This window comes from Artemia sp. Qi Xiang Cuo, chromosome 5, assembly GCF_049724085.1.
Source record: "Artemia sp. Qi Xiang Cuo chromosome 5, ASM4972408v1, whole genome shotgun sequence".
NCBI classification, from domain to species: domain Eukaryota; kingdom Metazoa; phylum Arthropoda; class Branchiopoda; order Anostraca; family Artemiidae; genus Artemia; species Artemia sp. Qi Xiang Cuo.
The window spans coordinates 43,741,649-43,753,212 of record NC_142798.1 but is presented as its reverse complement, the minus strand read 5'-3'; the positions used below and the strand labels follow the sequence as shown (position 1 = coordinate 43,753,212).

The following is an 11,564-nucleotide window of genomic DNA, read 5'->3' as shown; positions in this document are numbered from 1 at the left end:
GGGGCCCGCTTTATTAGGAACTGCTTTGCCGCCTGGTTCTGAGATATCTCACCCAGCATTTGGAATGCATTCTATGGGAAATGAAATGCATCACCACTATTCGTAAGTACTCTTATTTTTAGTTATTTGCTAAATATGCACAAACACAGGAGAGAACCAGAGCGTATTGCCCTAGAAGTTAGGATTTTGCGGAGCAACAAAGATGCATAGGTACTGAGAATTCGAAAAGAGAAAGCACCGAGAAAATGGAAAGCTGTGTATCATTAATTAATCTTAAGGTAAAACAAAAGAAAAATTCTTTGTGGATTCTATTCAAGGAAAATTCTAATTTCTATGGAGAAGGCAAAACAGATGTAATATTGGGAATAACATTTCCTAAGACAAATCACCGGATAACTAAAAGATTCCGCTCTCCTAATGCATCCAATTATATGTGAAACTTGAATGGTAATGGTAAATAGTAAATAGGTAAAATGGTAATTGGGAATGATAAATAGGTATATTGGGAAAAGTAAGATGGACAAAAACCTCTTAGTTAAATTACAAATAGAAAGAAAGGAGAAATAATTTGAGAACAGTGTTGTTTATCCAGTTTAAGTTATTATTTTTTTCTCGTTCTTCTTCCTTATTTGTATCGTGATAAAGCCTAAAAAATCGTTATTTAAAGTATCTAAAGTATCGTGATAAAGCCTAGTGCTAAATAATCAAGGAATAAATTATCTTGGACGGGTTAACCAAACTTAGTCCAACCTCAGGCCAAATGGCCCATTGTCTCCAATTAGATCCTTCCAGAAAATTTGAAAAAACCAAATAACTGTTTAAAAACCAACCTGTTTTCTCTTTTAGCTGTTCTGAGGTGCTGGAAAAAAAGGCAAAGTTTAGTAGATGTCTTTCCCTGAAAAATGCAAAAATATTGGCATAAAACTACGCTTAGGTGTGTAACCTCTTTCTTTTCCAGCATATTAGTGTTGCTGTATAATCAATTTAACAAAGTACGTTTAATTCCCAATGTTCTATGCTGATTTATTTGTAGAGATGACTAAGTGAATAGCTCGTTTGATAGTTGAATAATCATACTCCTTAAAAAGGGAATAAAAATATATAACTTTATTCAAAGCAAGAGTTCTCTCATTGCTTCCAGAAAGTGTACCTTGATTTACAATTTTCTGCATTAAGATTTTATGATTTTGACGTATATGGGAAGTGAGAGGCGATGCTCAACTGAATGTCAGTTAATCTTTCTGTTAAAAAAAGAAATAAAAATACTATTAATTTTCAAAGGAATATTTATCACTTTTTCTATTTATGTAGTCAGGTGGAACTGATCTGTTTTTCTTTCTTTGTAGGCACCATGCTGGGATGCCAAGGAGCATTGAAGGACCTATGCTGCCACCTCACCAATGGCCTCAAGCATCATTCCCTCAGCCTCAGTAGGTTTCTGCTGTTTTCCATGGATTGGAGTTGATTTTGTGCCCATTTTTTTATTCATTTTAAGAAGATGGCGCTTTAGTTGACGGTATATTATTACATATTTCCTTTGTTCAGCTTTTTTCTTCTTTTATTTTTTTAGGGATTTTAGCTGCTTAAAGTAACCGAGTTAGGCCATGTTTGTTTTGTTTTGTCTTCTTTTTTTTTAATGGTCCAAAAATCATTGGACCCATTTGGAACCATCTTCTTTTTTAATGGTCCAACAAATCATTGGACCCATTTGGACCCATCTTCTTTTTTATGGGTCCAAAAAATCATCGTCTGATACTTCCACATAGAGAAAAGTTGGCTGGTGAAAGGGGGACATCCCTAGATCTCTAAAAGAAGACCCCCTACCCAAGCCCCAAGAAAAATAAAAGAAAACTCTGGGTTAAAAATGCATTTTTTTTTTTTTTTTGGCATCTTTGACCTTCCTCTTTGATGAATTCAGCTAATCCTCCCACCTTGTGAGGCATAAATCTACTTGTATGCATGCTGTGGCATGTATTACAAACATATTTAGTTGTGGTGTAACTTTACCGTAATGTGTACAGGACTTCTGACAGAAGGATTTTGGTTCACTTGACTTCATAAATTCTTCTTTTTAAGAGAATAATGCAATTGCAATTCGCTAGTTTTATGTTCCGTTCTTCCTTTTATTCCAAATTATTGAATACTCGTTTTTCATAATTTTCGTTTGAGCATAAAATAGTGTAGGAGATTATATATTTTTCTGTTTTGTCTGCTGAATAAATCCATATCCGTTTTAAATAGTTCACATATTTTTAATTCAAAAAATTGATAGTGTACTTTTATTCTTTCTTTTTCTTTGGTTCCTTATGAAAGAAACTGTCACGTTTGCCCAACTTATTGTCTTGTATTGCTTGCAGAGTGATGTGTTTATAAATTGACTACGAATACCACTCTGCCTTTACCGCAAGAACCAATGAATTCCGAACCATGAGGTGCTTTTTTCAACTAAGACTCTAAAAAGAAACCAACATAGGCTATATGAATGTTTAGGCTATGTAACCAATGGCTGTCCTCCGCCAAAGAATAAAAACGATAGAAATAACGAAGAAAAATGGGAATTAAGTTGAAAGAATCTTAGTATCATAACTCCAAGGGAGATTGGATAATGCTTTGATTAAGGATATGAACGCTCCTTTAATTTAAGTCCTGTTTTTATTTATGAGCTATTTCCATCGTTTTAATTAACTTCTTTCTCTTGGTTACATAATCAAGCCATTCGCATATGTTGGTTTTGCTTTCACTATCTTAATTGGAGCTCCTCATTCTTGACATTATTTTGTTCCTTTGTAAAGAAATCTTCTATCACTCGGTATCATATATTTTGATATCTCGTCTGATACATCAGTTGTCGTGCATCACTGCGAAAAAAAAAAATCACGGACTATCTATAAATTTGTGGATTATCTACTAAATGTGATTTAATCCCTGTGTATAGGTCCATGAAGAACGAAACACTAAGATGGTCTGGACGCGGTACAGATGGATAATAGGCTACCAAATAATCTGCTTTTTTGCAAGTGGCGAAAATAAGAAAGTCCTCAAATGGGGTGATAAGAGGTAGTAATTGGAAAGAGTAAAGAGTGAAGAACTGAAAAGAATGGTGGGGGGAGTGTACGCATTAATGTTGCCCTCGTATGGCTTGTCTCGTGACGACTTATGGATAACAGTAGTATTAATGTGAAAAAAGTTCATCTGTCAATGAAAGACCTTAACCAGGTTCAAATGGATCAGAATCGTAACCCCACCACTCGTACAGATCCATTTATTGCCATTTATTTTTATATTCTGAGTATTCTAATAATCTATAAATTTTAATTCATTATATGTTGTGCTCTTTAGACATTCATTTTTGACAGTTAAATTTGAAGATTTGACGTCTGATTAAAAATAAAAATAGAAATATTCCCTAGACAGTCCGATTGACGAATTTGGTTTTTGCTAAGGAATTCAACAATAAAATTTTCCCTTGATTCGTGAAATAGATAATCTCACTTCTGCGCAAAATTTGCCATTTTTATTTGTCGGATTAAAACACAATTATCAAAAATGTGCATAAATATACTTCTATTAATTTATGATATTTTGGGGATATTTGTTGTTGGTGAAAAACATTCATTCGGCTTTTATGTTTTCATCATTGTTTTGCTGTTTTTCTGTTCTCTTTTTGTGTGGCAAAAAAAAGAGTTACTGATATTGTCATATTAACTATAACTACGGGCCTATACCGGGCCTTATTGGTTTTTTGTACAAATAAATTATTCAATTATTACTATAAAAGAAAATATTGATGGGTTATATTGCCTAAACTTTCAAGTCTGATTGAAAGAAAGTTTACCCTTGTAGGTTTTTTAATCATTCAACATTGTAACTTTTCATTTGAGGATGCTGCTTTAAATCTGGATAGAGTAGTATATATTTGACAAAAAATTTAAGTTTCCGACATAAATACAACGGAAACTACTAATAAAGTTTTATCATTTATATTTACCATTTAAATTCTATGAAAACTACATTTGAAAACTACGATCAAATAATAATATTTATCATTTATTTTAATCATTTAAATTTTATGATAAATATTTTGATTACGATAATTTGACAAAATATGCACACCTACATCTATTTATGGAGCATAAATAGAGAAACAACTTTGAAAAAAAGTGTAAGTAAAATGCATTATATATATATATATATATATATATATATATATATATATATATATATATATATATATATATATATATATATATATATATATATATATATATATATATATATATATATATCTATATATATATATATATAGAACAAAAAATATATATATATATATATATATATATATATATATATATATATATATATATATATATATATATATATATATATATATATATATATATATATATATATATATATATATATATATATATATATATATATATATATATATATATATATATATATATATATATATATATATATATATATATATATATATATATATATATATATATATATATATATATATATATATATATATATATATATATATATATATATATATATATTTGGTTGCTTCAAAATTATAAAGTTTTAGGGGCTCTTCATCATTTAGGGGCATTCATCAATCCTTTTAAATAAACTTGCAAACCTTGGACTACCCCGCAAGCTAGTATCTTTTATAAAATCTTTCATAGAATTTCGAAGTTTCATTGTTTGTGTAGGTTCAGGCTCTTCGCCCAAACATACATGAATCACCGGCCGGCTTCCGGGAGCAGTCTTGAGCCGCCTGCCTTGTGCCCTATATAACCGGGACATGACCCACCCCAACACGAATGTCCAATCTTCTAATGATTTGGTCCTCCGTTCATCTGGCAACACCTTGGAGATTGCACGGTCAAAGCTGCAAAAGTCACTTTTCCAATTTGAAAAATTCTCTCAACATTCAGATTTACCCATTGCACCTACCAAGTCAAAAATAGTCCAATTCCACCGAAAGTGAAATCATGTTAATGCAAGACTAACTCTAAATGGAACAACTATTCCAGAAGATAATCACATTAATTACCTAGGTCTCATGCTTGACTGAAAACTTAATTTCCACTTCCACATTTCAAACACAATAAAAAAATGCTATAGGAAAACAAGTACACTAAAAAGACTTCTTTCCACACCCTGGAGCTGTAAGGAGAAAACCTTACTCCAATTATGTGAATCAAATATGAGACACCATATTGATATGAGGTTCATTCTATATGGTGCATATGCAAAGAACCAGATGCACAAAATTGAAAAAATAAAATGATATAATATGTACCATGTTTGGTCTTTAGAAACCCACAAGCACCAATTTTCTGCTTATGGAGAATGGATTAACAACAATAAGGGAGAGAAGTAGCTTTCTCTTGATAAAACATCTTACAAAAATTGAATCAAATAGCTCACACACCCTACATTGTAGCAAGTGGTGCTTTCCTTCCTCACCTGAAAATTGCAATGGGTGAGAGATTGTAGACTAATGTACCTATAATGTCTGCAGATTTAAATGCTATAACCATGATATTAGAACACATTAAGGAAAACCAACCTTTGATCGCAATTAAAATCATATAATAGTTTTTTCTGAATCTTTATCAAGCCTTGAGTTGCTGTCTTCAGCTCCTCAGTATAAGTTGGATATTGACACTTATCATTGTCTTAGTATTATAGATAATCTTGCTTCAAGTGGAATAAGAACTTATCTTCAGTATATTCCTAGCCACTCTGGTATAAGTGGTAATCATCAGGTTGATGAAAATCAATTCCCCTATTCCCTCTTTGCAGGCATCGTAATATGAATAATGAAACAATTGACCATTGCCTATTTGAATCTAATATGCTGACGTCTGCACAACATACCTTGCTTTGTAAACTGTAAAAATGCTTCAAACACCACCAAATCTCACTATCAGCCAAGAGCCTAGCCAACTATACCTGCACACAGAGCACAGAAATCGATATCTATCATCTTATATTTGAACTCCTTGAGTCGAAAGATCTACTGAAAGATATCTGAGAATATCTAATAAATAAGAGACAATCAAGCCAGTAGCTCTGTAGCCCACAGAGTGAAGCAAAAAGAAAAGGGCTAAATAGTACCAACTGAATAGCCCGCCTGCTGTGAATTAGAAGAAGAAGAAGAAGTCCTGAACAGAAAAGGAAAAGTCTTGGTAAAATAGATCATAGAGATCTTCTAACTGGTAAGTATTTTAGATATGGGTGAGATACTCAGTGGCAGCTAGAATCACTGTAAAATCTCTTCTAGCCTGTGCCAACTTGAAGATTTCCCAATTTGGATAGGAATCTGAAAGGTCTTATAGTCCTGAACAGAAAAGGAAACGTCTTGGAAAAATAGATCATAGAGATCTCCTAACTGGTAGGCCTAAGTGTTTTAGGTTAGGGTGAGATACTCAGTGGTAGGTAGAATCACTGTAAAATCTTCTCTGGCCTGTGCCAACTTGAAAATTGATTGTTTCACCATTTGATTTGTCTGAATATTTTGGATAAGCATATAATTAGCATAATTTTTAACCATATACAACTCTTAAGTTTTAATTACACTAGACAAGACTAATGGTAAATAGTAGAGTGGCATTAGGCTATCAGAGTGGTAAGTTATTTGCAGTTCATATTATTGATGTACAAATAAAGTAAACCTAGCTTACCATTTGATGCTCTTTCCAAATATAATAATTATTTTGTTGCAAGTTAATTTTACCCCCACTCCTATATATACCAATGCAGGGTATTTATTTGCACATTAGGGGTTAGGGGTAAAGTTTATTTCTGCTGCAAAAGAGGGGTAATTTTAAACTTTACCAACCCCCCCCCCCCCCCTTAATGTGCAAATATACACCCTGAATTGGTATATATAGGGGTGGGGGTAAAATTCATTTGCAACAAAAATGATTATTATTTTCATAGAGAGCATAAAAAAAGGCAGTAATTTTTTTGCAGTTCATATTATTGACTTACAAGTAAACATACCACTTGATGCCTTTTTTATGTTCTTTCCAATTATAATAGGCTAATCATTTTGTTTGAAATGGATTTTACCCCCACCCTATATATACCAATTCAGGGTATATATTTGCACATTAGGGGGGGGGGGGAGAGGTGGTGAATTTCATTTCTGATGTAAATGAGAGGTAAGTTTATACTTACCTCTCACTCCCCTAATGTGCAAATATATACCCTGAATTGGTATATATAAGGGTGGGGGTAAAATTAATTTCTGACAAAAATTTCACTGCAAAAAATCTTCTCATCCTGAATCCAATTATGACATTCATTTCCAGTGCAAATTTAATTTTAAGCCCATTATGGACCCTTAAAGATGATACCTCTTTCTCTGATCTTAGATACAGCTAACAGCTCATATACCTGTTTTATCATAAATTTTGTCAAAAACAATGTACCCATAAATTGAATTGATGGCAATAAAATCAAGAATCAACAAATACATGGGAGATAAATAATACAGGCTATATATTTGGGAAAGGTTAGGCTAAAATTGAATTTGTGATGGAAACAAATGTCATAGCCTATTTGGATTCAGAGTGAAATTCTGATGACAGAGGTAAGAGAAAAGGGTATCATTTTGAGGGTTTATAAAAGGATTAAAATTAAATTTGCAATGGAAATGAATGTCATATTTGGATTCAGGATGAAATTCTAGGTAAGTTTATTGCTTGGCTATTTGAATATTCTGTTAATACATACCTTTACTGACAATTTTTTAATGAAGTTCAAATTTTCTATAAAATTTTAGATGAGTTACTTTTGTCTATATTGCAAAGGGAGTTAGTTTTGGAAAATGAAACTTACAGGGATAGATCTACAGACTAAATTGTGTCCTTTGAAGGTACTTTAAAGTATTTACCTCCACTCATTGTCTCTCAAGAGGGCACTCATCATTGAAGATCTTTGTGTTATTACCTTAAAACTTACCTTTAATTGCATTGTCCAGCAACTAAGATGAATCCTGTGATGTTGCTGGTGAGTGATGGCAATGATTCCAATTGGCAGCCAGGGGCAGGGAGGAGCATACTGGCCCTCCAAAGTTTTTGGTATTTGATAAAATTTTTGCCAAAGGCAAAAATTTTGGCAGAAATGTTGCAAAGTTGCCTGAAATTTAGCAAAATTCTTGATTTCTGCAAAAAATTTGGCATAAATCAGATAGCAATTTGGTAAAATTTACAAAAATCACCCCCCCCCCCCCCACCAATGAAATGAATCTCAGGATGTCCCTGTTGGCAGCATCCCATTTTGTTTTCCATGGTTGATTCAGCCATTCATGATCAACTCCAGATTTGAAAGCATTGGGGGTAGGTGCTGTTACCATCTCATTAGTTAAAGAATTCCAGAATGACAATTCTTTTGGAGAAGAATTGTTTGGGGTAAGAAGGAGGATTGTTGCTGGTTAAAAATTTCTTAGTCATAATCATGTTTTCCCTTTGTCTTCTATAAATTAGTGAAGGTAACTTAAGTTTTTGTAATCTTGCAGGCCCTGTTGCCTATTTGTTTTGTATTATATTATTATTATACATTTTGTGGCCTTTCATTGAATGGATTCAAGGGTAGCTACATCATATTTATTGATAGGGGAGGCAACAGTCATTCCATATTCTGTGACAGGCCTAACTAGGGCTTTGTACAACTTCAGATTGGTATGAGGAGCTCTGGAGCAGATTGTCCATTTTTTTAACCCTAGTCTTTGTGATGCTTTACCAACAATCATTCCTGTATAGGATGTGAATTTCAACTTGTTATCAATAATCAGCCCAAGATCTCTATCTTCAGTTGCAGCTGAAATGGGCTGGGGTTGTGTATTAGTTGAACCTATATTGTACAAATGACTATGGTTGATTTTCCCAAAATGGATAGTTTTGCACTTTTTAATGTTTAGTTCAAGGCATCAACTCTATCCATTTAGAGAAAGAGTCAATATCACCTTGTAAGGTGGTGTCTGCATTTACTGGGCCAATTATTTTAGAATCATCAGCTACATGTGGGGCATCATTAATATAGATATTGAAAAACATTGGCCCAAGCACAGTACCTTGGGGGACTCCACTGGAGCTCCTCAAGGTACTGTGCAACTCCAATTTCTCACTATAAAAATGAGACCTTGCAAAATAGATATTCTACTTAAATAAAAAACAAGGAAAGTGTTTTCAGCTGCAGAACTGTGCTCAATCCCAATTTATTAGGTTTCAGTGGTCTGCAAATACATTTCCTAAATTTAGAAAAAACCCAATGATACAGCTGAAAATTCTATTCAAATAATAAGAAATGCATTTTCAAAACCAGAGAAAAAGAAACTGAAAATTAAGGTATAATATTGTTTTGTCAAAAGTCCAACAGGAATTTTATTGGTTTAAATAGTTTAGATTGACTAATAATTAGGTTTAAGTGACAAAATAGTTTAGATTGACTAATAATTAGGTTTTTTGACAAAACCAATGGTGAAACAATCCGCTTTCTAGGTGGCATGATATTAAATACTTTTTTTTATGGAAACAACAGCCAAATTGAGAATTTGTGGTAAAGGTGTATTGAAAGACATCATGTGTTTCAAGAACACGCTTTAAGTTTTTGCCTCTTCATTATTATTTCAGTCAGCAGTTTCTCCTTCTTTCTACCAATTGAAATACAAAACCAACATTTCATAGAATTCTGCTGGCTGCTGTGTCTGTCTTAGCTGTCCAATGTAGTAATCTTCCTCTGCAAGCCTTTTTATGGCTCACTAGCATGCTGCCTATGATCAAAAACATGCAGCAGAACTAAGTCATTTTCTGCGTGGCCAGGAAGAAAATTTTCTGCAACTCCAGTGCATGTATCATGAAATAGGCCTCCAATTTAACTCTGATAAATTTACTATGTTGTTGTTTATTTCAAAAGAAAGTGCACATGTGCCAGCTTGATTAGGTAATGCTAAAGTTGAGCTAGTTAATTCTATTGTCTATCTAGGTCTCCTGTTTGGGCATTCAATTACTGAAACCTGTTGGCTTCTTATGGCTCACTTCCACAAACACGCATCATGCACCTACAGCTATATTGTTACACATAAGTGGAAATTTGATTGCCAAACTCTATATCATGACTTTATAACGCTATGGTTCTCCCTCATTTGCTGTACCTGAGCCCATGCTGGCAAATTTTTACTCTGAGTGATAGGCATAATCTTCGAGCTACATATTATAGGTTTGCAAAGTTTTGCTGTGGGTGCCCTCATAGACCGGCAATTGGTACATGTCTAGGTTTAATATAATTGGCCTAGAGGATGCTATGGGAGCACACATCCAGTATTTTAATTTGTGTATTTGCAGCCACTTGACTTACTTTGACTTAAGTCCCATCCAGCCTTTGTGGCTGTTTTGGGGCTTCTTCTCTTCTGAGCAAATGATGAATGTGGCGACGGTAGTTTCATCTGTCTGGCGCTAGACAAAGTAGCTGGGGGAGGTTATGGGCTGGGAAATTGTTGGTCTGTCTCTTACAAGGTTGGCCTCTGGAGCACATGCCATGAACCTGTGTTCTTCAAATGTGATTTTTGGAAGCTGGTTGGCCGATTTTTGCTGGATATGGCCAAGCCAGTGGAGTTGTTGGCTTCTGACCCTGTCCATGATGGTGCAGGGACAACAGAGTAGTTTTTGGAGGTCTTCATTTGAGACTTGGTCAATGTAGGTAATCCCCACAATGCATATAAGGCATTTAGTTTCAAAAGCAGAGATTCTTCACTCATCATCAGCCTTTATTGACTAAGTTTCACTTGAGGATAAAGCTATTGGGATTATGAGAGAGTTGAAGAGTTGCACCTTCAGAGAAGTAGACAGAGTCTTGTTTTTCCAGATTGGCAAGAGGTTCTTGAAGCTGGTGCTTGCCAGGCCAAGTCTTTGTTTGATCAATTTCAATCAGTCATTATCTGAAGTTAGGAGGCTCCCTAGGTAGACAAAGGAGTCAACATTTTCTACTGGCTCTCCTTGGTAATTGATTCAAGTTGAGGAGAGTGTGATAACTGACATTTTCAGTGATATTAAAATTTCCTAAATAAGATAATGGACAAGGCAATTAGAAATCGCAGAAACAAAGTGAAGTGTTAATATGCTAGAAATGTGCATTTGTAGCTAATGTGATAGTTGCCCACACCCCCAATGGGGTAAGAGATAAGGCTAGGCTATATGCAAAACTGGGAAAAGATGGATTAAAATGGAAGGAATTCTGAAAATACAATTGACAGAAATTTTCTGTATGTTTTACAGCAAGAAATTTGTTATTATAGGCTAGCATTTTCTTGTGGAGTTTTGTCTGTAGCCCAGGACCATATAATGGCCCCATTAAAGAGGGGGCAGGTAAAATTGTCTTTCAGGGAAGCTTATATTTTGAAAGATTGTTGAATAGGGAGTTGCATGGCATGTTTCTTTTGTTCTCCTACAGTGTTTTCCTACTTCAGACAAATCTCTATGCAGGATTACCAGAAAAGGAATAAAGAGAGGTTTTGTATGTGTCTACTTCAGTGCCTAATA

At 33.9% G+C, this 11,564-nt stretch overlaps 1 protein-coding gene across 4 annotated transcripts in view; it reads left to right on the top strand.

Moving 5' to 3' along the window:
* The first annotated feature begins 6,157 nt into the window (after positions 1 to 6,157).
* Positions 6,158 to 11,564, top strand: part of Cds (CDP-diacylglycerol synthase) — a 109,084-nt gene continuing 103,677 nt past the window's right edge. The window contains exon 1 of one of the 4 annotated variants that reach the window (XM_089089629.1): positions 6,158 to 6,239. The gene's annotated coding sequence lies outside the window, so the exon portion shown is untranslated. Of the gene's footprint in view, positions 6,240 to 6,394; positions 6,416 to 6,440; positions 6,456 to 11,564 lie in introns of those variants that run through there. The other 3 variants (XM_089089631.1, XM_089089630.1, XM_089089632.1) reach the window with 3 other exon arrangements.